The sequence below is a fragment of the Crocodylus siamensis genome, chromosome 4 (assembly GCF_052110815.1).
Source record: "Crocodylus siamensis isolate JL-2025a chromosome 4, ASM5211081v1, whole genome shotgun sequence".
Taxonomy (NCBI): Eukaryota; Metazoa; Chordata; order Crocodylia; family Crocodylidae; genus Crocodylus; species Crocodylus siamensis.
Genome location: NC_143398.1, coordinates 231,947,781 through 231,972,808, shown reverse-complemented (window position 1 = coordinate 231,972,808; position 25,028 = coordinate 231,947,781). Strand labels below are relative to the sequence as shown.

General features: G+C 45.4%; 1 protein-coding gene across 5 annotated transcripts in view; it reads right to left on the bottom strand.

Annotated features, from left to right (window-relative positions):
• Positions 1–25,028, bottom strand: part of NCKAP5 (NCK associated protein 5) — a 702,047-nt gene that overhangs the window by 335,193 nt on the left and 341,826 nt on the right. The gene's annotated exons all lie outside the window — the stretch shown is intronic.

Below are 25,028 nucleotides of genomic sequence, written 5' to 3'. Positions count from 1 at the left end.
ATGTTAAGTTTATCAAGTGATTTGTTGGTGGTTTGGCATCCTTTAAATGTATATATGTATTTGTTAGTTGGTTGTATACAATGTCAAATTCTCCCCTTCCCCTACTGTCTACTAAATTTATAGCATGTATGTTTAATCATCTATTATGTAATACTTTTTTTTTTTGCTTTTTTATAGCATCTTACTTCATTTATATTTTACTGTTTTTGTTGGCTTTATTTTATTGTTATAATATGAAAATGAATAAATATAATGACAAAAAAGCAATGCTTGTCAAGGACCTATGGCTCCCGTTGAAAAGGCCACCACCCATATGGAGGGAGAGAACGGGCCAATGACCACTCTTATTACCTAACTCTTATCTGGACAGGAGGCAATTGTCATTGTTAAAAATCTGGGGCCCCTAAACAGGGATAATTTCTGAGATTGGTTATCTTCCGTAAATCAGGTATGGGAGTCAGACAAGCTGTCAGCGGGAGATGTGGTACAAATTGTAAAAGTGGCCTTAGGAACAAATAGTTCCTTATTGTCTAAAAAGGCTTATTAGGGTGAAGAAACAAATGTAATAGCCATCCTGAGGGAAGTTGCAGGAGTATTTGTGGGGCATGATGGGATGCTGTCCACAGTGGCCAGGCCTGTGCAGAAACTGCGTGAAAATACAATAATATTTATAACCAAGTTGTAGCTAGCCTTCCGGACAGTGGTCAATTTAACCACACCCCTGCAGGGGCAAGATATGAGAGATGTCAATCCATTATTGAAACAGCTTTTGTTTGGAGTACTCAACAGGGAAACGAAAAGCAAGCTCTCATTGCTGTGCGACTCAGGGTCAGACTGGAAGACAATTCAGAATGCAGTATTGCATGTGCAATGCAGTAAGTAATAAGGCCTATCAGAAAGGGAAAGGAAAAGCCTCAGCTGTCACCTTTAATAATAATGGACCGAAAGGGACAGGAAAGTCTTTTTCTAGCACCCATAAAATATAATAGCTGGGCTAGGGACAGAAGTTGCACATAAACCAGTTTAAGTGATCACAAACTGGTTTAAACCTGTAACAGAACATAAGTTCAGTGCACCTAAACCAGTTGCAAAATGGCTGAAACTGGTTTAGGCTAAACCTGGCTGAATGCAGTATCAGACTTAACTGATCTGGGTCAAACCGCTTTATGGAACTTCTGTCCCAGACCCCTTCCTGGTTCCAGTTCAATCAGAGTCCCCCAGCATCCCAGCATTTTGCAGCCCTGGGCTGAGCTGTGCTGTCTGCTCCAGAGCAGGGCTGGCCCCGCTCCCTAGCTGAGCAGTGAGGGCTGACTCACTGGCTCGTGGTTCACAGATGTGCTGCTCAAGCATATGGGCACTTGAATGGGAAAAAGATGCCCAAACTGTAACCAATAAGTTCCCACAAGCTCAACACAAATTGGAACGTGGGAGAATTGAAGCCCAGATTTAATTGCTGAACCTGATCTCCCACCCCAAAAACAATACAAATATCCAACTGAAAGCTGAAAGCAGCCTACAGGAGACTATAAATGCTTTGCTAGAGCAGAGGGAGGTTGTAGAACAGCAGAGTATCAACCATGCCCCCATATGGCCTGTAAGAACAGCAGATGGTTTATGGGGCCCTCAATAAGGTCACCCCTATGACAGTTTCAGTGGTAGCAAAATACTCAGTGGTAGCAAAGTGATGGCAGCAATTGTTGGAGGGCAAACTGGTTCTCAGTGCTAGATTTGTCTAATGCGTTCTTTTCCACTCCCCTTCACCCTGATTTCTTGTATAAGTTTGCATTTATATTCTGAGAAGGACAGTACACCTTCACTCTGGTAGCACAGAAAATTCATGCTGCACCTGCTATATAACCACACTCGTGTGATGCATGTGTGGGATAAATTGGACAACCAAGAAAAAGTGATTTCATATGTAGATGATATCTTGATACACTCCAGTACCTGAGAAGAGACTCTCGAATTGTTAGGACAGATCTTACAACTGATAGAAAAGACAGGCTTTAAGGTGAGCCCTAGTAAGGTGCAGCTACATCAGAAAGTTTTTCTATTGAGGTATAACTTTAGGGCATGAAGGGTGATCCTCAGACAAGCAAAAGATAGAGCTGATACAGAAGTTACCAGCCCCAACCTATGATAACCACCCTGCAGATGTTACAGGGACTGACAGGATTCCCTTGGGGGTTAATAGAGGAATTTGCAAAAAAAGCAGCACGTTTATACAAGCTTCTAAAAAAGGAATGGGGGGGGGAGGGGGCTGGAGCAACAAGAAGCAGTTAAGGCCCTTAAGGAAGGCTTGATACAAGCACTGGCCTCAGTTTACCCTCAAGTGAATAACCCATATATCCTCTAGGTAGCAACCACTAGGCAAGGACTCAGAGAAGTGCTGAGTCAAGACCATGGCACCAACCTGAGGCCTGTGGCATACGTGGCCCAGCTTCTAAATCCAGTAGAGCAAGCCTTCACATCATGCAAGAAGGAAGTACTGGTATTAGTGTGGCCACTGCATCACTGGAAGTATCTGGTTGGTCTGGCCCCAGTAATACTGAGGACAACACCGATGCCAGTAAACTACATTTTGGGTGTGTCTACACATGCATTTACTGAGCAGTAACTTACTGCAGTGTAAGAGGCTTTTACACCAGTATCTATACATGCAGGTGTTACAGTGCAGTAATGCTGCGTGTGAACTGACTTGGGACTAAAGTTAGTCCCAAGTCAGTCCATACAAACAGCGTTACTGTGCAGTAAGGCGTCTACACATGCCTTACTGCACAGTAACTACTCAGGATTATTTCCAGTACCCAAGTCAAGATAAACTGCCATAGTTACTGCAAACTAATAGTTTTTATTTACTGAGCAGTAACAGTGCACATGTACATGTGCCCACTGCCTGGAAACGCTAATGAAGGCCATGTATCCAATCCAAGATTAGCAAAATGAACCTTAGCACCAATAAACAAAGAAAGCAGACAGTTTATCTCAAGCCCCATATAGCTTGCTCATAGAGGGAAGAAAAAGCATGAATGTCCATTGCCTGAGACAAAATGAGAGAGATATTCTCCACTTAGAGGGAACTTGGTTGTCGCTGAAGCAGACAAAGGACCTTATGTTGTTTGGTTTGTGAACAGATCCAGCTTCCAGAGCAGGTTATCTTACAGTTAATGTTAAACCGAGGAGGTGGTCAAAGGAAAGTACACCCCCATTCAGCACAGGCAGCTGAGATTGTGGCCATGGCAGCTGTGCTAGAGAATACTGCACAAGATGAACAAGTGGCAGTGTCTTCTGACTCAGATTGGGTAGTAAGAGCCATTTTGGACTTGCTACCAGTGTGGCAAGAGAGAGGTATGAAGTCAACTGATGGAAAGACAGTGGCTCATGCTTCCAAATTGTTGCATGTGTAGAAATTATCCAAAAAAAAAGGATTGAACCCACCTATATTAGTAAAGTAAAGGCCCATAAAAAGGGAACTGAAGAAATCAAGTGAAATTAGGAGGTTGATTTACACGCAAAGAGTGGAGTGAATGAAGGGCCACAATGGATACTTGATAAAGTACCAATAGAGAACCCAAGAGGCAGTCCATTTGGTAGTATTACAGGCTAAAAGCAAGAAAATAAAAGACTTGGTAAACAAAGGGCAGGGGAAAGGATGGAAAATTTGGCAAGAGCCATCAGGATTGGCTGTAGCCCAGAAACAAGAGGAGAAGGAGGTTCCAGTGTTGGAAAAATTACGGGTAGAAATGATAACTATGGAACATGAACATGGACACTTAGGGACAGATACAATCCTAATAAGACTGCAGGCAGTGGGATGGTAGCCAAGTATGAGGGAGGAAGTCAAACAATACATTAACAACTGCTTACCATGTGCAGCAAATAATCCTGATACCAAAGTAATTAAGGGACTCCCAGGATATCAAAGAATTAGTGGTCCATGGAGTAGGCCATGAATACATCACACTGGACCCACGCCTCAAATGGCAAGAGGGAATAAATACTGCCTGGTGATAGCAGATAGCTTTACAAATTGAACTGAAGCTACACCCATTTGTAACAACACAACTACCACCGCAGCATGGGTGTTGGTGGAACAGGTGCTCTCCAGGTGGTGGGTCCCCAAAGAAGCTGAGTCAGATTGGGGTTCTCATTTTGTTGGAGAAATCACACAGGCAGTTTGTCAAGCTTTTAAGATACAACAGAGATTGCACAACCCCCTGTAGTTCAGGTCAAATGGAAAGGACAAATAGAACCATAAAGACTGCCTTGCAAAAAGTGGTCAACCAACAAGGGAAGGATTGGGATCAAAAGTTACCCTTGATTTTGATGGCACTTAATTTTGACAGCACTAACTGTAGCCGCACCTGGAATCACCCTAAATGAAGTCATGACAAGTGAGAGATGCAGCTGCCAGAGCAATGGTGGCTAGGAGGGGAGCCTCTAGATAGCCTCCAACCTCACATCCTACCAGACCACAAACCTGTCACAATCAGTGGCTACCACACAGCGGCAAGTGGCCACAGCCTTGAAAGCCAATGTCCAAGTAGCCAATGTCCAATGGACAAGCAGCTAGGCCCCATACTGCATCCTCTGGAATGAGAGATCAGAGACCAGGTGCTGTATCAAGAGGTAAAATAAAGATCATGCGCTCAGTCCTCTATGGATGGGACCAGTCCAAATAGTTACCAAGGCCAGTCCAACTGTATATCAGATAGAAATATGCCAAAATTCCACATGTAAGCAAAAATGGTTTCACTCTTCACAACTAAATGCTTGGAAAGAAAAATAATGAGGGGTGAAGACCTTATTATTAATTATGTTTCAACAGATCCGGAAGAATGGCTCGGGCAGTGATTCATTGAACACCTGTGATGAAGACTGCACTTATAGTGAAGGAGAAGGAAAAGGTGCGGGTATGCTTATGCATGAAAAAAAAACCCAAGCAGCTAAAGGAACTGAGTGCTAGAGTCAAAGAAAACTGGTGGGATAAACTGATCCACTGGAACTTCAGCCAAGGACTTATTCACATGATCACCCCCAGACTATTGCATTATTGATTCAAATTCCTTGTAGTATAGTTTGGTTACATCTGTCTGTAAAATGATAGAAGTAACAAATGAGTGAACAGCATGTCTCGCTATTATGGCAGGAAGAGAAACAGAAGGACAGTAATGCAATTTTATTTCCTTGTTCTCTTTTTATACATACATTTTAAGCTGTTTTAATATTAGTAGTATCAGTAGTTCTTAGCTTAAATATTATTGGCTATCGTTGTATTTGTAGTGTTATGTGACGTGTATCACTTACGTAAGCAACTGAAAATTTTAATGGCCAGGCAAGACACCTTCCTGTGCAAAGGATAATGGTTCGGGCAACACTGGGTTGAGGTGACATGACTGCCACAAAGACTGCCTGTCTCCACTAATGGTTACAAGCCATTAGGCATAGAGAACATGGGGCTTGTGGCACCCAATACCAGACCTGTGTCATAAAATGGCAAGTCACAACAGAGGCCAGGACAAGAGTGGATGCACTATCAAGAACTAACAGTTCCCCTGCTGGTGGCTACAACCCACTAGGCACTGAATTAGATAGGCCTCAATGCTCTACTGTACCTGAGCCTAAAACTAAGAGTGATGGCTCCTCTAGGAGGGCCATCAAGAAGAGGATTGGTGGCAAAGACCTGGCACAGTTGTCGTAAGTGTGGGCTGGAACTACATGACAAGCCTAAAGGAGCAGGGGAGGGTCCCAGACTGCTCGGGTTGGTAAGCAGGGAACTATAGTTACATTTAAAGCTAAACCTGGAAGGGGTAAGAGACTGAAGTACCTGAGAAGAGACAGTAACAATGAATGCATGAGAGTCATGCCTACTTGGAAGCCAAGTTTGGGAAAGTATTTGAGATGCAATTTATGTTTAAATGTTAGTTATTTTGTAGAGGTCAGAATTAGCACAAATCAAGTCCTTTTCATCCTTCACTGGAATGGCATTATTACATCCATCGCTAAATGATTTAGAGCCTCAAGAGCATATCTGGAGTTTCATCCCGTAGCCCCTGAAGTCAACGGCAAAGCTCATCTTTACATCAACAGGTGTGGAGGTGCTTGTATTTTATTTTATTCTGATAAAGTACTCTAGTAAAGAATCCTGCCCTGATAGCCTGTGTGCTTTATTAAAGAAGCAGCATAGAGAAAAATATTTCAAAAGTTTAACAGCACTGCCCTTTAGGACAAAGTCATAAAAGTATATTGATATCATGGGCTGTGGAAACATAAGGCTGAACAAAACAGCGACAGCATACCATACATGTCAATATGTAGCACGTGGTCATTTCTGAATTAACCCCTTAGCTTCAACCCCGATACAAAAGCACCTCTGTTATACATAACTGGCCACACATGATTTCAGGGGGGAAAATAAAACTGAAATTAGTATTGGGATTTTAAAAAACCCTGTGCATTCTCAATGGGAACTACTACAAGGAAATTAAATCTAAGTATATGTGATTATTCCATAGCATCAAACAAGTCAATGCAAAAACCCCATCAACTGCCTTACTAACGTACTATGTTCCACTAGTAAGAGAGCTCAGGCATCAGCTGGTTAAAAGCATTATCAAATTGCACTAGGCACACCATTTATATGCTTTGGAAAACACTGTAAACATGGGGTGGCACAATTTGTCGCCTGTCAAAGATTTTGATGTAGGTCTGTTGCTGACCTAAATTTTTATGACATACCTGCAAAAATGAATCAAGATATTATACATACAGTTTCATTACAAAATAACAAAAGTTTTGTACTGTTAAGCCATTAAATGGGAGAGATTATTTGTACAAGTCTCACAGCTATAAATCTTATAGGATAATAATTTATAATAGCAGTAACCAAGGGACCAAAATACGAGCATTACCAAGTGGAAAAAAGATCTTAAAGACAGTGATAAATAAGCAGATGCCACAAAGGGAAGCTGCAAAGGATTAAATGAAATATCTATACACTTGGAAAAATATGGGGAATTATGCAGCGAATAGAGAGCTTCTGTCTAGCTAGTCATACATAATATCTAGAAAATGGAAATTTTCAAAATGGGAAATGAATTATCACGAAATAAATTTATTGTTCTAATTAAATTATCCAATTAATGTTCTTGCTACTTCAGAACCCAACTCTGCAAGATGCTGAGAAGTCCCTTGCTATTACTGGACGTCTAGGGAGAATTAGGACTGCTCAGCACCTACGAGGCAGTGCTCAGCACCTCGCTGCAGCAAAATCCTGCCTTTCCACGAGCACAGAAGGGGAACTCAAGCTAAAGATATTAGGGGAGGTTTTCAAAAGTGGTCAGAATTTTCTTAACTCAGTACTCTTGGATGTCAACTTTAAAACTCCCACAGCTTCTAATGGGAGTAGGGTTTGGCCAATGCTGAGCACTTCTGACAAAGCTATTAATTATAAACGTCCCTTGAGAGAAGCAGCTCCTAGAAAGACAGAGGGCAGCTGGGGGAAAAATTACATGCAAAGAAATGTCTAGAGTTCACACTTGAGCTTGAGGCTGAAATAGCCAAAAAGTCAAGGAACTGAACTTTCATTCATGTGCAAGCCCTGAATGTCCTCCAATGTGTCTGGGACTGCACAGATGAGCATTCTGGTCAAACCCAAGACTTTTGCTGACCTAAGAGACCTGATCCCAGCAACAGATCCTCCATTGCTGTCTCCAGTCTATGAGAGAAGCTATCTCTAGTCATCTCCCACTGAGAGGTCCTCGGCTGAGCTAAACACCACATTTCACAGAGAGGTCCATCCGGAGTTACCTGCCTGCAGTCTGAGCTACCGAATCACAGGAGGATGAGTCAGTGAGTACACCACCTTACACAATTACAGGATGCACTTATTCCTACGCTCTCCTTTTGAAAACCTCCAATGAAGGAGATTCCACTGTCCTACGATTCTTACAGTCTGAAAGCGTTTTTTTTCCCCTGAGATTTAATCTAAATCTTCTCTGTTGCCATTTAAACCCACTGTTCTGTACCCTGTACTCTTCTGCCAGGGAGAACAGTTGTTCTCTCTCTTTTCTATGGCATCCTGTCAAATGTTTGAAAACTGCTATAATGTCCACCCTTGATCTCTTTTTTTGCCAAACAAAACATATCTTGTTCTTTCCATTTTTACTCCCGGTCTCTTTAACATCTTTGTTCCTCACCCCTGCATTCGCTCCAGTTTTGTTTAGCTTTGGGGGAGGAGAGTTCAGCTATCGACACAACAGGCATTAAAAAACACTTAATCTATACTGAACGTGTTCCAGTTCCCCAAAATGCCCTATGTGCCACATGCAATATGCTCTGAGCCCCTAATAAACCACCTATATATTAGGTGCAGAGTTAGAGCTCTAAGGAAAAAGATTAAAGAGAGATATAGAAGCAGCCCCTTGGCCTAAAGCAGGGGTGAGCAAAATACAGCCTACAGCCCAGACGCGGCCTGCCAAATGATTTTACCTGGCCCACAGCAGCTCCTTTCAAGGAGAACTGTATCCAGCCCATGGCTGCCCTGGCTTTCGGGGCCTCTCACCCTTCTCCCTTCCCCATGCCAGTCAGCTGCAGCAGCAGCCACTCCCCTCCCCTCCCCTGCCGGCCCACCATGTCCCACCTCCACTGTAAGCCCCAAGGCACTGAGCTCCTGGCCAGGCTCCTGCCCAGGGTGGCTGTCTGTGTGCTGCTCCAACCCTGCACCTGGTGAGTCAAGCTCAGGTAAGGATCTTTCTGCAGACAGGGGAGGGAGTGCAAGGGGAAGAGGGCCAGGAGCCAGTGCCACCGTATGTACCCATGCACCATTTCGGGCTGCCCCACACAAGTGCAGCGGGAGTGGCTGTCATGTCCTCTGCCTAATCCCGAGTGCACAGCAGTGGCCAAGTTGGACAGGAGTCGTGCCAGCTGCACCCACATGGACTGAAGTGGCACATGGGAACACAGCACAGCACTGGCACAACTACATTGCAGGGACTTGGGGCAGGGGAGGGGGTGCAAGGAGAAAGAGGGAACAGCGCAGCACTGGCCTGGCCAGGCCTGGATAACCTGCACCTCCCAGCCCCCAGCCCCTTTCTCCCTTCACCCTTTCCCCCACCCTGAGTCCTCAGCACACGGCCAGGCTGGGCTGGTGCCACGGTGTATTTTCACGCCAGCTCAGGCCACATGAATGCAGCGGACTGATCCAGCTTCTGCCTGACCTGGCCATGTGCTGGGGACTTGGGGCAGAAGACAGGGTGCACGGAGAAGGGGGCCAGGAGCCGTGTCTCATCTGGCCTCGACCTGGCAGGTGCCATGCTCTGTTCCCCACTTCTCCCTGCACCTCTTCATCACCGCAAGTCCCTAGCATGCCGCCGGGTCAGGCAGAAGCTGTACCAGCTGTGCCCACATGGCCTGAGGTAGCAGGCAGGAATACAGCACAGCACTGGCCTGGCCGTGTACTGGGCACTTGGGATTGGGGAGGGGTTCAGGGAGAAGGAGGAGACAAAGATTAGGTTTCCCTAACTTTTGTCTAGCTGGTGGTCAGTTATTTGGACCAGAGGGATACTTAGGAAATTTTGGTGAGCTCTTCTGGTGGGGCGTGGGGGAGGTGATGAGGCCCACGAAAGGTCACGCAAACTCCGTAAGTGGCCCTCTTGCCCAAATAACTGCCCACCCCCAGCCTAAAGGCAGGTATGCTGGATCGAAAGCCCTGAGGAGATCATAAATGTTATTAAGTTAGCACGATTAAGGATGATCGTGCACTTCACAGATCTCAATTTCAAAACTTCTATCCTGACCTGATTTACAGAAGGAACGTCTGCTGTATTGGTACAGGTTGCACAAGGTTTCATCTGCATTGCCTTACTGAATGTTTGTCGTGTCCCTGTGAATGACCGCGCAACTAGTGATCAAATGACATGCCTGTTCAGAAAAAAAGAACAGAGCTCAAGATTCCTAATTGCAAGCATCCTCAGCTGAACAATGAATAGTTGCATAAGCCAGTGGTTCCCAACCTTTTTTATGATGTGGACCGGCAAACTCACTCAAAGACTTTGGACGGATCGGGCATAGAAACAAGCTAATTTACATATTTAAATTAAATTTTTACATGGGGGGGTTGCAAGGAACATCAGGAACATCATCAATAAAGGAGGTGACAATAGCTAAAAATCATATATACATCTCACAAGCTGGCTAACATTAGCTAGTTAGCTGCCGAGGATATAAGGAGGCAGCAAGCCAGATGTCAGTAGCTATGGCAGTCTCGCAGATATTGAAGTGACTCGCCACTGGTACCACAGTCCAATTTCAAAGCTGAAGTCACAGTCATTGGCCACGGGAGGACATTCTCACCCAGCCAATCAGCATGGTGTGGGCGTGGCCTGGGCACAGAACTGTTGCTAGCAGTGGGTAAAGCTTGTGCCATGACCAGGAGCCAAGCCTTCATGGCCTGGTACCAGGCCACAGCCCGGTGGTTGGGAAGCTCTGGTATAAGCTACTGATAATGTGGATGTTACTATCCAAGTGATCCAGGTGCTAAAGGTGAATACACTTGCTACTATGAAGTCACGTGACAGAGTCCTTATTACAGAACAAAGGCTTGTACTCTCTGATTTCTTATGGAAGGGGATCCCTGTGGTTGCATGCAGTAGAAGTTTTGCTTTTGTCAGTTAGGTTTTTAAAAACCTAGGACATTACCTTAAAAAAACTACACTCAAAGAACAAAAAGCTTGTAAAGTCAAAACATTACATAGCTACACTAGTTCCTTGACAGAACGAGTGAAAGTGACGCTGAATTTTAATTCAGCCTGCTTGTAAGTATGCATGACACCATTTTCAAATCACAATCTATGTTGTACAGGACCCATAATTTTTCAGTGCCTGTGACAGAAACTATATGAGAGAAAGGGATGCAAGAACAACAAGAATGTCTTCCTTCATGAGATTTCAGCAAATTGGGAGTTCTTTTCCTGACTAGCAGACTTCCTATGTGAGAATAGGACAAGCCTATATAGTTCCCATGCCCAGGAGGAGTGAATTAAGATCTAGAGTTTAATCAAAACTACACAGGAGCTATTCTGGAGACCAAGTAAGAGTATGAACAGGAAACTCCCCACAGCAAAGTTTTCAGAATACAAATAACTTATGTACCTAACTTAGTGAAAAAGTATCTCTCTGGTTTTACCTATAAATAGAAAAAGGCCAATATTTGTATTTACAGCAGAAAGATACAATAGGATGCTCAGAGAAACAGCAACCTCAGCTCATGTAAAGGCAAGAGCAAGATAAAGTACCTTCTTCTTGGAAATATATGCAGAATTTCTGACTCTCCTACAAATTCTGTGTTGTGGATCTTGCATTTGACTTTTTTAACTAAGCAAAGTGAAGGAAGGTGAAAAAAATGTATTAACCAGTCGAATGGTTTAACAATTAACACTGGGTAGAAACTTAATGGTGGGGGTGCCCAGGAGCAGAGGTGCTCAGCCTTTTAGAGCAGTGGGCTAGGTGCTTTGGATTTAGCTGTGCCATGGACCACAAGTCGCCTCTGACGGGGCATGGTGGCAAGAAGAGACGGGTGAAGGAAGTAGGGGGGAAAGTGTAGAGAGAGTAGCACCTGCCCAAAAGCAGGGGAGAAATGAAGACAGAGAAAGCAAGCAGAGCCTGTTGTAGGGCAGGGAGGAGGGGAAGAGCAGGGAGAGCTGCAGGGAGGGAATCAACAACAGGGCAAGGAAGGGGACACACCAGGCTGAGATGCTTGCTGCTGAACCCTCCCCATGCCATGGCCAGATCCAATCATTTTGGGGACCAGATACAGCCCTCAGGCGGTAGGTTGAGCACCACTGCCTAAGTGGAACAGACTGGGTGGAAGCTAATAAAAGAAATAGTAAAAATGAAAATATGTTTAATTAGTGATTGTATATGCAATGGCACTAGAATAATACATATTTTGTCAGTGAAATCATTCATATGGTTCATGACTCCTTGTTTTTTTTCTAGTTATAACTTCCTGACCAAATGCTTCCTCTTCTTACTTCTTATTTCTCATCAGTATTCCTCTCCTTGCATTCGGAAATGTTGCTATTACTTTCTTATCTTAGAAAAAGCAGAATCCTTGCCGCACCCTCTCTCACTCACAATGGCTGTTCTACCTCCAATACTGCTGTCATCTACAAGTTTCTGAAAAAAAGGTCTCATTTCTGGTTGCATCTCCTTGCAAAGTGAGGTTTTCAGTCTGGTTCTGGAACAATTCATGGTACTAAATTCATTATTTTACAAGAGTTTAGAGCCTGGTTGGCCAAACATTGCAAACAGTATCTTAAGATTTACTAGTCAAACTTTTAAAAGTACTTTGTCACGCATGAGCTCACTCAGCACTCACTTTTTGTGAACATTGGAACAAACAAGTTTTACTAACTAAACATTTGCAAACCAAATTCAAGAGTGCCTGAATATTTGTGTAACATACTATTTTCTATTTGCATAAGTAAACAGAAGTGCTGCAGTTCTTCTCCAGTCAGGTGTCTGAAACAATGCTTGAATGCACAATCACAGTTAAGATAACTGCAGACATTCAAAAAGCTTCAGGCTGAATCAATTCAATCTTCATAGGCTAGTCTAAATTGAGTAGACTGAACCAATAAGCAAGTGAACAGACATTCGCTTTTGATTCCAGAAATGCAGCCACATGGCTACAGTGTCTCTGGCCAGAAGCCGGGGGGTGCCAGAGCATGGCTTCCTGCTTGGCTGAAGCAGACACCTTGGGCCAAGACTAGCCCACCCCCCTGGCAAGGGGGGGAGGGTTGTGCAGGAGGTGTAAAGCATCCTGGGATACTGGAGACTGTGGGTTAACTTGCATCTGAAGGGGATCTGGGACACAAGTTCAATAAACCAATGAAACCTAAATCAGTTCAGTCTGATTTAGATTACATTCAGGTTGCTGCTGAACCCTCCCCATGCCTACTGGCTGACCTCACTGTTTACTTTCAATTTGTAGTTACTTCTACCTAAACGGCACCCAAGCCTGAACAGCCTAGGACTTGTGATGACTTTTCTAATCACGGTGGTATGCACAACAGGTAAATGATCTGCTTGTCTTGAGTGCTCACGCTTTACACCATAATGTCCTATAATCAAATTATTCCTTCTCTGATAGGATTCCATTGAATTGAACTGATGTCAATTCAAACCAAGTTTTTTGATTTTCAAGCCTCTCTCCTCACTGACTCATTTGACTCTCTATCCATCTCCTGTTCCTCCAGTCTGTGTCTTCTCAGGGCTCCTCTACATAAAATTCCATTGTCAAAGATGATGCATTTGTTTGTGCTTCATCTAATCAGATCTTCCTTTCACCTGGCCCCAGTCAGGCAGTTACTTTAATCTTACTATGAAAATCTGTGACAAAATGTTTTCAAAGGCCATCTTCTTTATTTTGCAGTCACAAATTGCTTCATCAGGTGCAAACCCTACCACTCAGATGGACAAGTATGTCCCTGTATCTCAGCCATATCCACAATCATGCAAACAGCTGGGTTTGAGACCACAGTTAATTATGGGTACAAAAAAAGTTAACATATTTTACTTTAGCAGCAACATGAGCACAGGGGAAAAAGAGAGCAACCTGAGAGCTTCATGAAAATTAGGCTATTGCTGTTCTGTTAATCTCATATTTAACTCCTTAGTAGATTTCTTATGATAGGTAAGGAAATACAGTGCAGTTGGCCTTTATACAACCTATCAAGTCACTACTACTGCGGCCTGCTTCCTAAAAAATCTCCTACCATGTAAACTTTGGGGTTTGATTCTCACATCCCCTAGTCCCAATTAAACCCTTTAACTTAAGTGTAAATGGGCCTTGAAGTAGGAATAAATGTAATTTACTCTCAAAATAAACACCCTCAGTATAAATGAGAAAAAGATCTCTTTCTTTTCTGACTGCATGTATTCTGAATGAGAAATTATGACAGTGAACTTGCTATGGCAACTATTAATTTTAAAAAAGAGAGAAGTGTTATCGTGAAAGTAATATAATATTCAAACACAAGCAAAAGGTTAAAATTCCTGAGACTGGCTAATAACCCTAAAACTTGATTTTTGCCAACTATTTTCAAGTGTTTTGAAAACAAGGCCACAACTTCTTTTCCACTAATATTGATTTTTGGCAAAAACTCTTCCGGCAGATTTACACCCAGGTAACAAGAAAACTCCCTATTAAACTACTTTTTCTCTAGACAAATACTGTTAAATCCCTGCTATTCAAAATTCAGAGTTGTTTGCAGAAATATATTCAATAGTTATATTAAAAAATCTAAAATTCTCCATAATAATCAGACTAAAATAGAAATACAGCCCTGTGGGTTGGCTTGGAGAACAATATCCTACAAAGTCAGAAGGTCCATGCTCAGGATTGAATACTAGGGTTTTTCTTCTCTTAATGATGTCTAAAAGCATTTCTGGCTCATATTTTTAATCTGACAACTGTGTGCACCATGCACAATCAAGCACAGATATTCAGATAATTTGGACGCAGGATTTTTTAAACATCATCACCATGCCAACAGATGATAAGAATTACAAGCACAAAAAACCCTGTGTCCAAATGATCTGCATGGAAAAAAAGGTGTTTTGCCAGTGTTGCGTTTTGTAGTTCACATGCAGAAGTGGTAGAATGTATAAACACATAAGCAAAGAATTGGTCAGCATAAATTTTTGCACGTACAAATACAGGTCTTGTTTTCACAATTGACACTGGAGTACTCAACCTCCTGCCCATGGGCCAAACCCAGTCCATGAAGCCATGGCACCTGGCCCCTGGAACCCCCACAGGTCAGAAAATTTGGCAGTGGGAGAGCAATGGAAAATTTATGTGGCCAGATCCAGCCCTACCTGGGCCACTGCCACACAGTAGGATCAGAGCTGCCCCCCCGCCCCCCGCACACACATCTGCATTGGTCTGGGTTGTTCCCCATTGCCCCCACGCTGCACCTGAGCTGGGATGCTTCATCCCCACCCCCACCCCCCTTGCATCCTGATTCGGGCCATTCCACTCTGCCCCTACTTGGACCCTCCCCCCCACCACATCCAGGTCAGGGATGGGCTTCTCTTGCACCCCCCCACACACATATCTGAATAGATGCCAAGACACTTCCCACCACACCCCATAGCTCTGGCTCCAGTCTCAGACTCTGTGCAGCATGCATCCCTGTTCTGCAGGCTTTGGGCATTGTCTTTTAATCAATTAACCTGAAGTTACCCCCCCACCCAGCCTCAGTTTTTCAGCCCAGGCCCCTGTAGTCTACCGGTTCTAATCCCAGTCCTGGTAACTTTAACCCCCTACACTTCTACTTTCTTACCTTAACCTTTCCCCAGGTATCCCAAGTACACCAAGCACATGCATACATACACATCACAACACTCAATTTAGGAACTCACCTGTATGTATGTGTAGGTGGGTGGTATGTGTGTAAATTAGTGAACACACATCTACATACATACATAGATATCATTGTGTGTGGGGGGGGCATATGGATTAGTAATCCACATATGTGTATTGAATATGCAGGTGTTGGTAACTGATTCTGTCTAAATTTGGTGTGTGTAGTGTGCGTGAACCTAGACTAATTATTTTGAATGTGCATGCATCTGAGTTGCTAGTGTGAGTGTGCGCGTGTGTGTGTAAAATATATGGCATTGTGTGCATGATATATGAATTGGTGATCTGTGTCTAATTTTTGGGGTGTATGCTATATGTGCCTGAGCTGGTAGTGTGAGTGTGTATGCCTAGTAGGGGTGTATGCACCTGGTGAGTGTACACTTAATTGATTTTTATGTGTGCATGTGCAGTTGTACATCATGCCCTCCTGTCTAACAGCACAATATTGAGATCCTGAGCACTGGCCTGACCCCTCGGGGCAACAGGTTCTCCCAGGAATCAAGCAAGGGAGCTGCAGGTGCAGGTGGATGCGCTCAGAAGAATACATCAACTCAATGCACAAAGAGACCTCCAGCATCATGAAAGAAGGACAGGCAGGGAAAATCCTGGAAGACACAGAACACAGGTACTCTAGAAGGTAAAAGATGCCAGCTGGTCTCCTCTGGGAACAGTCAGCGCTCTTTCAGAGCTGTGGCTGTCCAGCTGGAGAACAGATATGAAGCTCTGGCATCAGATGAGAAGAAGCACACTCCAGTGGCAGGGGAGGCCAAGCCATGCATATCTAGGGGAAGAAGGGTCAAGACCAGTGCTAGCAAGAAAAAGTGATGAGCTGTGGTGGCTGGTGACTTCCTCTTACAAAGCACAGAGACATCCCTCTGCTGGCAGGACCTCTTGGCTTGGGAGCTCTGCTGCCTACAAGGAGCCCATATCTGAGCTATCACAAAAAGGTTGCACTGCCCCATGCTGCTCATCCATTTGGACACTAATAATTAGGCACATACTGAATTTTGGGCAGTTGCCCTTCCCCCCACAAGCATCTGTCAGTCTCTGGGGAGGGGCAGGACTTCTGGGGCCACTTGGCCAATCAGCGGTGTGGGGCACCCACCGTGTTCTGCCAGTGCCAGAGAAAGATGGAGACAGGGCCAGGAGCCCACAGGCCTGAGGGACATTTCCAGAGCCCTTGAGGAGCAAGAGCAGAATCCAAGAGGAGCAAGACCAGAGTCCTTGAGGGGTAAAACCAGAGCCTTTGAGGGGTGACAGCAAAGCCAGAGGGGTGCTATCAGAGTGATAAGATGAGCTTTAGTTTAAAGCACCCCGCTGCCATTTTTTGGCATGGAGACACTAATACACATGACGCCAATACACATGATGCCAGAGTCTGCTGGAGCGTGTTTATTTCTGTGCTCCAACAGACTCAATTAATCAAGTCTGCTTCAATGTGCTGGATTTCCAGCGTGCCAGAACTGGTTCCCTGCATGTGTATAGGAGCCCCAATAGTTCACTGTCACTGTCTAAATGGGAACAGGTATCAAGTGGTGTTCCCCAGGGATCTGTCCTTAGTCCATTATGTTCAATATCTTCATTAATAATTTGGATGATGGGATCGAGTGCATGCTTAAAGAAATTTTCAGATACCAAGTTGGGTGGAGTTCCAAATACTCCGGAGGGTAGGGCAAGGATCCAAAAACACCTGCATGGATGGACCATAAAACAGTCCACAATCAATCAGATAAGATTCAACAAGCACAACAGCAAAATCCTGGACTTGAAATGGAATAACTGCATGCACAAATATAGACTAGGAAATGGCTGGCTAGGCTGTAGTACTGCAGAGAAGGACCTGGGGTTACAGCAGACCACAAACTGAGCATGAGGCAACAGTGTGCTCCTCTTGCAAAAAAAAAAAAAAAAAAGCCTACAGCATACTGGGCTGCATTAACAGCAGTGTTTCTTGCAGGTCAACAAGGGGAGTGATTCTTCCACTCTATTCAGCACTGATGAGGCCACACCTGGACTACTCTGTCCAGTTTTGGGCCCCATCCTTCAAGAAAAATGTGGACCATTTGGAAGGAGTCCAGCACAGAAAAACAAAAACTGGGCCTGAAAAGTGTGCCTAAATGAGGAAAGGCTGAAATACTTGGGTTACTTAGTTTAGAGAAGTCTGATAACAGTCTATCAACACCTGGAGAGCAATCACAGGGAGGATGGAGATGGGCTTCTCTCTTTAGATACAGGGGACAGTACTAGGAGCAATGGCCTCACGCTACAGCAGAGGTAATTTAGGCTGGAGATTAGAAGGATCTTTCTGACCTTGAGAGTGGTCATCTTGGAACGCGCTACCTAGCACAATTCTGGAATCTCCATCCTTGGAACAATTTAGACAGACAGGAATGATCTGCACTGCGGGGAACTGGACTGGACTGTCCTTGCCCTTCCCGCCCTCCTTTTCTATGATCCTGTATTATTTGATAGAAATCATCTTACTGCATTAATTTTAACCAAGTCTTCAATAATGTAATTCTAGTGATTTCATGATCTTTCACCTACAAAACTTTTGCCCCTTTCATTTTATCCCTGACAGTATTTATTTTTGTGCTTAAATCATCAAAATGCAAGTCTTGCTGCCTCTCCTGACTTAATTCTTATCGCTTGCTGCACTGCACAGACGACACAAATCAAGGATAAAATATGATCCACAGAGAGATTTCTGAACAAATTAAAAATTCTTCACGTCAAACCCATTTGTGAAATTATTCAGCTGAACTAGTTTGGTCCGACATTTTAAACAGGCACTACAATCTGTAGAGCAGGTCTTATACTTTAGGAGTTCAAAAAATTCTCACTGAACAAGAGATGGTCTTTCATAGCGGATGAACCCATCAGCCTGGAATTCCAGAAGATCAGAGCACGTAGCATATTCCAACCATTATTGCAGAAGTAGTCCAGCAAATCTTAGAGTCCCCTATTAGAAGGTCCTATTCTGCTAGGCGCAGCAGAGAGAAATTCTCTTCCCTGAAGAGTTTATAATCTAAATAGACAAGAATGAAAAGGTCAGAAAAAGGAATTAGTACTTCCAATTTACAGCTGGAGAATGAAAGTATAGGAAAACTTCTGGCAGACCAGGTTCTTTGGGTAAAATCCAATATCTTTTATTAAACCAACTCAAATAGTTGGAAAAATTCTTCTTTGCAAGCTTTCGGGTACAATTACTCTTCATCAAGCAGAGGAAGCCTTTGCAAATGGTCTGTGCTCTTCTTGGATGGAGCAGTAAAGCAGCCAGAGGCCAGCAAGAAAGCCAGCCAGTTAAGATGTAAACTGAGGTGGTCAATAAGTGAGAACCAGGTGGGGGTAGGGGTGGGAAGGGGAATGAATGTAGCTGTAGTCAGTGGATGAGAGGCAGAAGTGTGTGTGTGTAGGGGGGGAGATATCAGATTTCCCCCCCAAATTTTGTCTGCCTATGCCTTAGACCAACACAACTACAACCTACACCCCTGAAACCTCAGAAAACTCACAGGTTTCTAAGTTTACACAGAAATCCCATGGCAGAGCCAGGAAATGAATCCTGAACATCCAAGTCTCAGTCCAGTAAGCCCAACGTCTCCCATGGGAATGAAGCTCAGGTGTTCTCAGTCATAAAATGTCTTGTGTAGTTAGGCAACTGTTCCCAGTCAGTCCTTCCTCACAAAGTGAGTTTGTGTGGGAGGTGAGAGGGTGGTGGTTGCCCCATTTTTACCCAGTAGCTGTTGTGCACTAGGTTGAGCTCTTACCAAAATGTGTGAGACCCAAATTTAAATCCCTCAAGGCTGCATTCAGGCATGCAGGCACGTGCAGTTTGTGGTGCCGCCAACCTCTTTGCAGTACCGCAAATGGCAAGCAGGGAATATTAAAATATGCCCTGTGCTGCAAATTTGAAGCACTGGGTCGAAATTTGCTACCGAGACATTCCAGCAGTGAAAAAAAGCCCGGAGGAAAAGAAAAGCAGTGGAGCGCATGCTACAGGAATGTGCACCAGGAGACGCAGAGGATCGGTCCTCCAGGGAGACACTCTGCCTGCTGGCCAGAGCATCTCCACTCCTGCAGTTGTGCCCTGGCTCCTCCAGCACACCAGGAGCCAGGCAAGGGTAGTTTTCCTGAAGTGGGACAATTTGTCCCCCACCAAAGTACAAGTGGAGGGGCATGCACTGTGGGCGCACACTCCTGTAGATCTGGATGTGGCCCCTGTGTCAGAGAAGACTTGCATCCATAGTTCCCTCTACCAGAAAAGTGCCTAAACCACCACACTACATGGCATTCTTTGTAAGGAGGCTTTATTATTTTCTCCCTTTGAAAGCCTCCCACTCTGCATGGAACAACTAAAATGCTACTTTTCAATAAAATAGTCTGTATTGCAATAAATAATAAAATAACAAAACATTATAATTTAGTGGCTGGTAACTTATGGCTTGTGGATCAGATCCAGTCCATGAAGCCATGGCTTCAGTGGCATTTGGCAGTGAGGGGCTGTGGTACAGTCAGCCGCCCGGGACTCCAGCAAAGGGGACCTGCCCCTGCACTGCACCACCACCACCATAGTCAGGTGCCCGGGGCTCTGGGGGAGGGTGGTTCTGCCTGTGCCCCGCTCTGGCAGGGGGGGCATTCACCATACCAGGCTGCAGCTGAGCAGTGGGGAGAACCAGCAGCGGCTGGGATCCAAAGCCCACCTTCTTTGATCCAAGCTGGGTCATTTCAGCCCCCCAGCCAGCAAATGTTTCCAATTATAATGCCTTCATAAGTGAATGAATGAATGCCTGGATAAATAATATATTCATAATATGATTCATAATTGTAACCAAGTATTCACTGGAGCAGGGACTGGAATCCAGGTCTCTTTTCCCCAGCAGAATCCTTCTCACACTCTCTCTAACCCAATGAATATTAAGAGTACGAAGTGGAAAAGCTTGAACAGAAAAGACAGGCCGTACCCCAGAACCCCCTGTTGCTCAGTTGTTAGGCATTCTCCCAGGAGGTAGGAGATGTGGATGTCTGTTCACTTCAGTCTGTCTCACACATCTGCCTAGTTGTTGAATCCAAATGCTGCTTACGTGTGAGCCAAGTGAAACAGCTCAGTGTGGGCAACAGTGGGGTGGTTTTGCACACGACCAAAATCAGATACTTAAGGCAGAGAGAGAAATTTACTCTGAGAAACTCAGGTGATGCTAGTGCTAGGCAGCAGCTGAGCAAATGTTTTTAAGAGCTACACTATGGAATTAAGTACCTAATGATTTGACAGTGAGGTGCCCAAGTCCCTTTGTGGCTCTATCTTTACGAGCATGAAAAATATTGGGGCAAACCACTGTGACCTTACAAAAAGTGCATAATCTATCTTAGTTTTATTCAGCCATAAATTACTCTGGGCTGTGTATTTTAGTTTAAATTTAAAATGATTCAAACTTCAGAACATCCTTTATCTGTTCCTTATTGATTGCTGTTAAACTACATGTTTCTCGTTCTGTAATCAATACTTCTTTATAAAAATAAACACAGCCTCTGACAAACAGCTCTGCAGCATATAGCACCCTTCCTCGTAGTCGGCTTTGACAGCTTGAAAAACTACTACCCTTAAAGAACAAAAAAGACGTGCATTGATATTTGTCCTTATTACAACTTTTACAAGCTGCTTACAGCTGAATCATATTTCTATAACCAGACATTATTAAATTAGACAACTATTGAATACTAGTTTTCCAGCAATAGTGATTAATATGTCTTTCATTATTGTTTCAAAATGTGCTAATAAAGCTGACAGTATTTTTAAAAACTTTTCCCACAATGAAGCTGTAAGACATATTTAAGCAGTGTGAAGAATTAATATATAAACAGCAATAACCTACAAATTCCAGAACTTAATCTTACAAATCTGACTATTTATTTATTTTAACAGCATAACTGCTATCTATCTTTTTAGCTGTAAATGTGGTGTGGTTGCTTTGTAGTTGGTCAGAAGTGAAACAGCCCTGTAATCGGATACACGCCTGTAGTACAGAGAGAGTCAGAAAGGGCTTTATTTTCACTTTAATTTTTCCCCATCATTTCTAAATGTAGTCCTGTCTCCTAAACCTATTCCCTTTAAGACTCTAGAACACCAGGACTCACAGTACAACAAACAGTATTGTCTGGGAATCTAGGCAAGCTCTCCAGTCATTAGTGTTTCACACTCAACCCCTCTTTCCAGAAGGGAATTCTAATATAATAAAAGCCTTACCACTTACATCTTCTGTCCATAACACTCTGGGACAACTGCGCATGCATGGCCCAGAGCCTTGGGAAAGACAGACGGACAGGCAGAGGTGGAGGTGGGGGTCAAGGCAGGCGGGGACAGGCTGTGATCCCCGCTGTGGGGCACGAGGAGTGGCCATGCAGGGACGTGGCTTGCTGCCATGGGGGCATGGCTTGCGACCGTGGGGCAGGGGCCATGGTGCACCACCGCAGGTTGCCATGAGGAGAGTGGGCACGGGGGTGCGGTCAGCGCCTGCCGGCTGCAGCACACAGCTGTGAGGAAGGGCGCCCACCTGCATGCCATGCCCTCTCCATGCCGGGAGCACCAAAACATGGAAGGGGCGGGGAGCGTGACCATACAGTGCCATGTGGGGGAGGGCGAGAGGCATGCCCCACCCTCCCATCATGCACTGCAGCCAGTGGGCACTGACCGCATTCCCCTGCCCACTCACCTCGGGGCTTCCTGCAGCCATGCACCATGCCCCCTCTGCAATCCAGAGCCAGCGGGCACTCCCCGCATGGGGGGGCATGGCCACGGGGTGCCGCGCAGGGAGTGGTCACAGGGGGGGTGCGCCTCGTCCTATATGCTACAGGCAGCAGGTGCTGCCCACACCTCACATGCCCTTGCATCCATGCACCCCACCCCTCACCACCCACAATCAGTGGGTGTGAGTGGTGTGTCGTTGGGTGGGTGTGTGGCATGTGGCTGAGTGGGTGGTTTGCATGTCTGTGGTGTGTAACTGTACGGGTGGGTGTGGCTGGGTGGATGTGGCGTGTGGCTGGGTGTGTGTCTGAGGTGGAAGGGGGCATGAGGCCAGACACTGAGTGGCGGGGGTTGCATGTGGCTGGATACGGAGTAGCGACATTGCAGGGTAGGGGGTGGCGGCACTTTGTCCCTGCTGCCCACCCGTCATTCTTGACAGGCACTTTGCAAGTATTCTAAAGAATAATCTTCTGCTTCCCTATTGAAAACCAGATGAAAAAACATCCTGTGAAAATACAGAGGGCCCTGAACAATTTAAACAAAAGGTTTTTTCAAGCTTGTTTCTCAGGGCCCTGTTGCATGGGACATGTAACACGTGCTAAATCTATGGAATGGTACACACTATTGAAGATAGGGATATGTTCTGAGCAGTCACATAGTAAAGTTTACTAGGATCTCTAACACGTACAGCTCATGCTTTGTGGCTCGGGGGGCTGTGAACAGACATCCTAGCATGCTTTGCTGGAGCAACTTCTTCTCATGTTTCCAACAGTATCTGAAGAGAGCCAAGCACAGACAAAAGAGCTGATTGGTTGAGGTGAGGTGATGATGCAAATTCCAATCTTCCTTGACCAACCATTCCAGAATGCATCAGATCTCCAGGGACTTCCAAGAAATGACAATTGTCAGAAGAGACTAAAACCCTTGCCGTGACTGATGTAATCTGCAGGTGCTCCAAGCTTTGGCAGTAAAAGCTGTTGAGGCACCATTTTAAGGATCATGCTGTTGCCATGAGCAACCTGCTGGAGCACTTGGAGGAAGCACAACATGACACTTCAAGCTGGAGCACTGCAGCCTGGTATCAGATGCCACCTCACCACTGCTGGACACTACCAGCAAGCTTGGACTGATGGAAATAGCTCATGCTTTAAACCTAGGATGCCACATAGTGGAGGAAGTTTTGGACATTCCGTAGCATATTCATGGACCTTAGCATTGAGCTGGCTCACTTGCTCCAGTGCAATGACATCGGACTTCTGTTCTCCATGTCCATTGAGAGATTTGTGGACCTGATGATATAGAAGTTGGTGCACAACAACAGCCTCTGTTCTATCACCAAGCCCTTCAGTGCTGTGTGGACAATGGGGATAACAGCAGGGCCTGGTATGTGGGGCCGTACTTGAGGAGCTGAGGCCTCAGTTCATCCATCTTGGGGCCCCACAGAAAGTCACTGCCAGGTCAAAACAATGGACTTCCTGAATTGTGTGGAGGCTCTTGATGGGATCCATATATCCATTCTGTGTTGCCTCACTGTGACTCAAATTAGATAAACTGTAAGAGATTCCTTTCAGTTATACTCCAGAAAGTTGCAGACCACCCAGAGTGCTTCACTACAACCAATGTAGGGAGCTTAGGTTAGGTCCAAGATGCATCCATATTCAGGAATTTTGGTTTCCTGGACATGATTTAGCAAGACGAGGTTCCCCCAGTGCTTCCACCATGGATCTGGGTGGGCTGACTGTTCCCACCTTGATAATCAGGGACTCAGCCTACCCACTGCTCCCCTGGTTTAAAGCCATACACCAGCCAGCTGGACCCCAGGAAGGAATTCTTTGACTACGGCTGAACAGCTCCCAGATGGGGGAGGAGTGTGCCTCTGAGTGCCTAAAGGTGTGCTGGAGGTCCCTGGGAGTCCACCTTGAACTCAGGCTAGGAACATTCCCAGCTTCATGGCTGCCATCTGCACCCTCCACAATAGATGTGAGGCAAGAGATGAAGCTTTCTAGCAAACTGGCATGAGGAAACCATGGCGGAGTATAACCCTGGCACTTCAGATGGTGCTCAGGCTGAAGAAGTGCTCCCAGCTGAGCATCCCGGAAAGAACCACCCAAGGTCCATTCAGTCTAGGGGAGTCTTGCCTGACTACTTTCTAAAACAGGAGCGGGCAAAGTCTGGCCTGTGGACTGGATTCACCCAGTGGCCGGACTCCATTTCCTGGAAGTCCCTGCCTGCGTGGTTGGGGCCAGTTTTCATGGAGAACCCAGCAGCCTCATTGTGATAGTGCAGGGCCAAGGCTTCCATGGAGACAGACTCCAGCAGCACTGGCAGGCAGCAGCAGTGCCAGCCTCTTCCTGGTGGGGGAGCTAAGAGGCACTGTGCTGCGGGTGGGAGCGGGGCAGGCTCAGCTGCTGCTGCCTATGCAGAGTGAGCAGTGGCAGCAGCAGTGGTGCCACTGGGAGAGTTTGCTATGGGGAATTTTGGGTGGCTATAGCCCCCCCAGGTCTGCCCCTAGCACTGCCCCTGCTGGCAGGGCATGCAGCAGTGCACGGAGCTGCTCCAGAGCAAGGCTGAGATCTTGCAGCAGTGACAGCATAGTCCAGAGTCAGGGCAGGCCATGATCTGCACCATGCACATCCCTGCCTGGGCCTTGCAGACTGCAGATCATGGCTCTGCCCTGGCCCATGCTGTCACCACAAGATCCCAGCCTGGCTGTGGAGCAGATCCATGCTCTGCCCTACCCACTGTCAGTGCTCTTAGGGCTGTTCTCCACGGAAGCCCTGGCCTTGCGCTATCCCAGTATGGCTGGTGCTGGGGTCTCTATGAAAACCAACCCCAGCCATGCAGGCAGGAGCTGCTGGG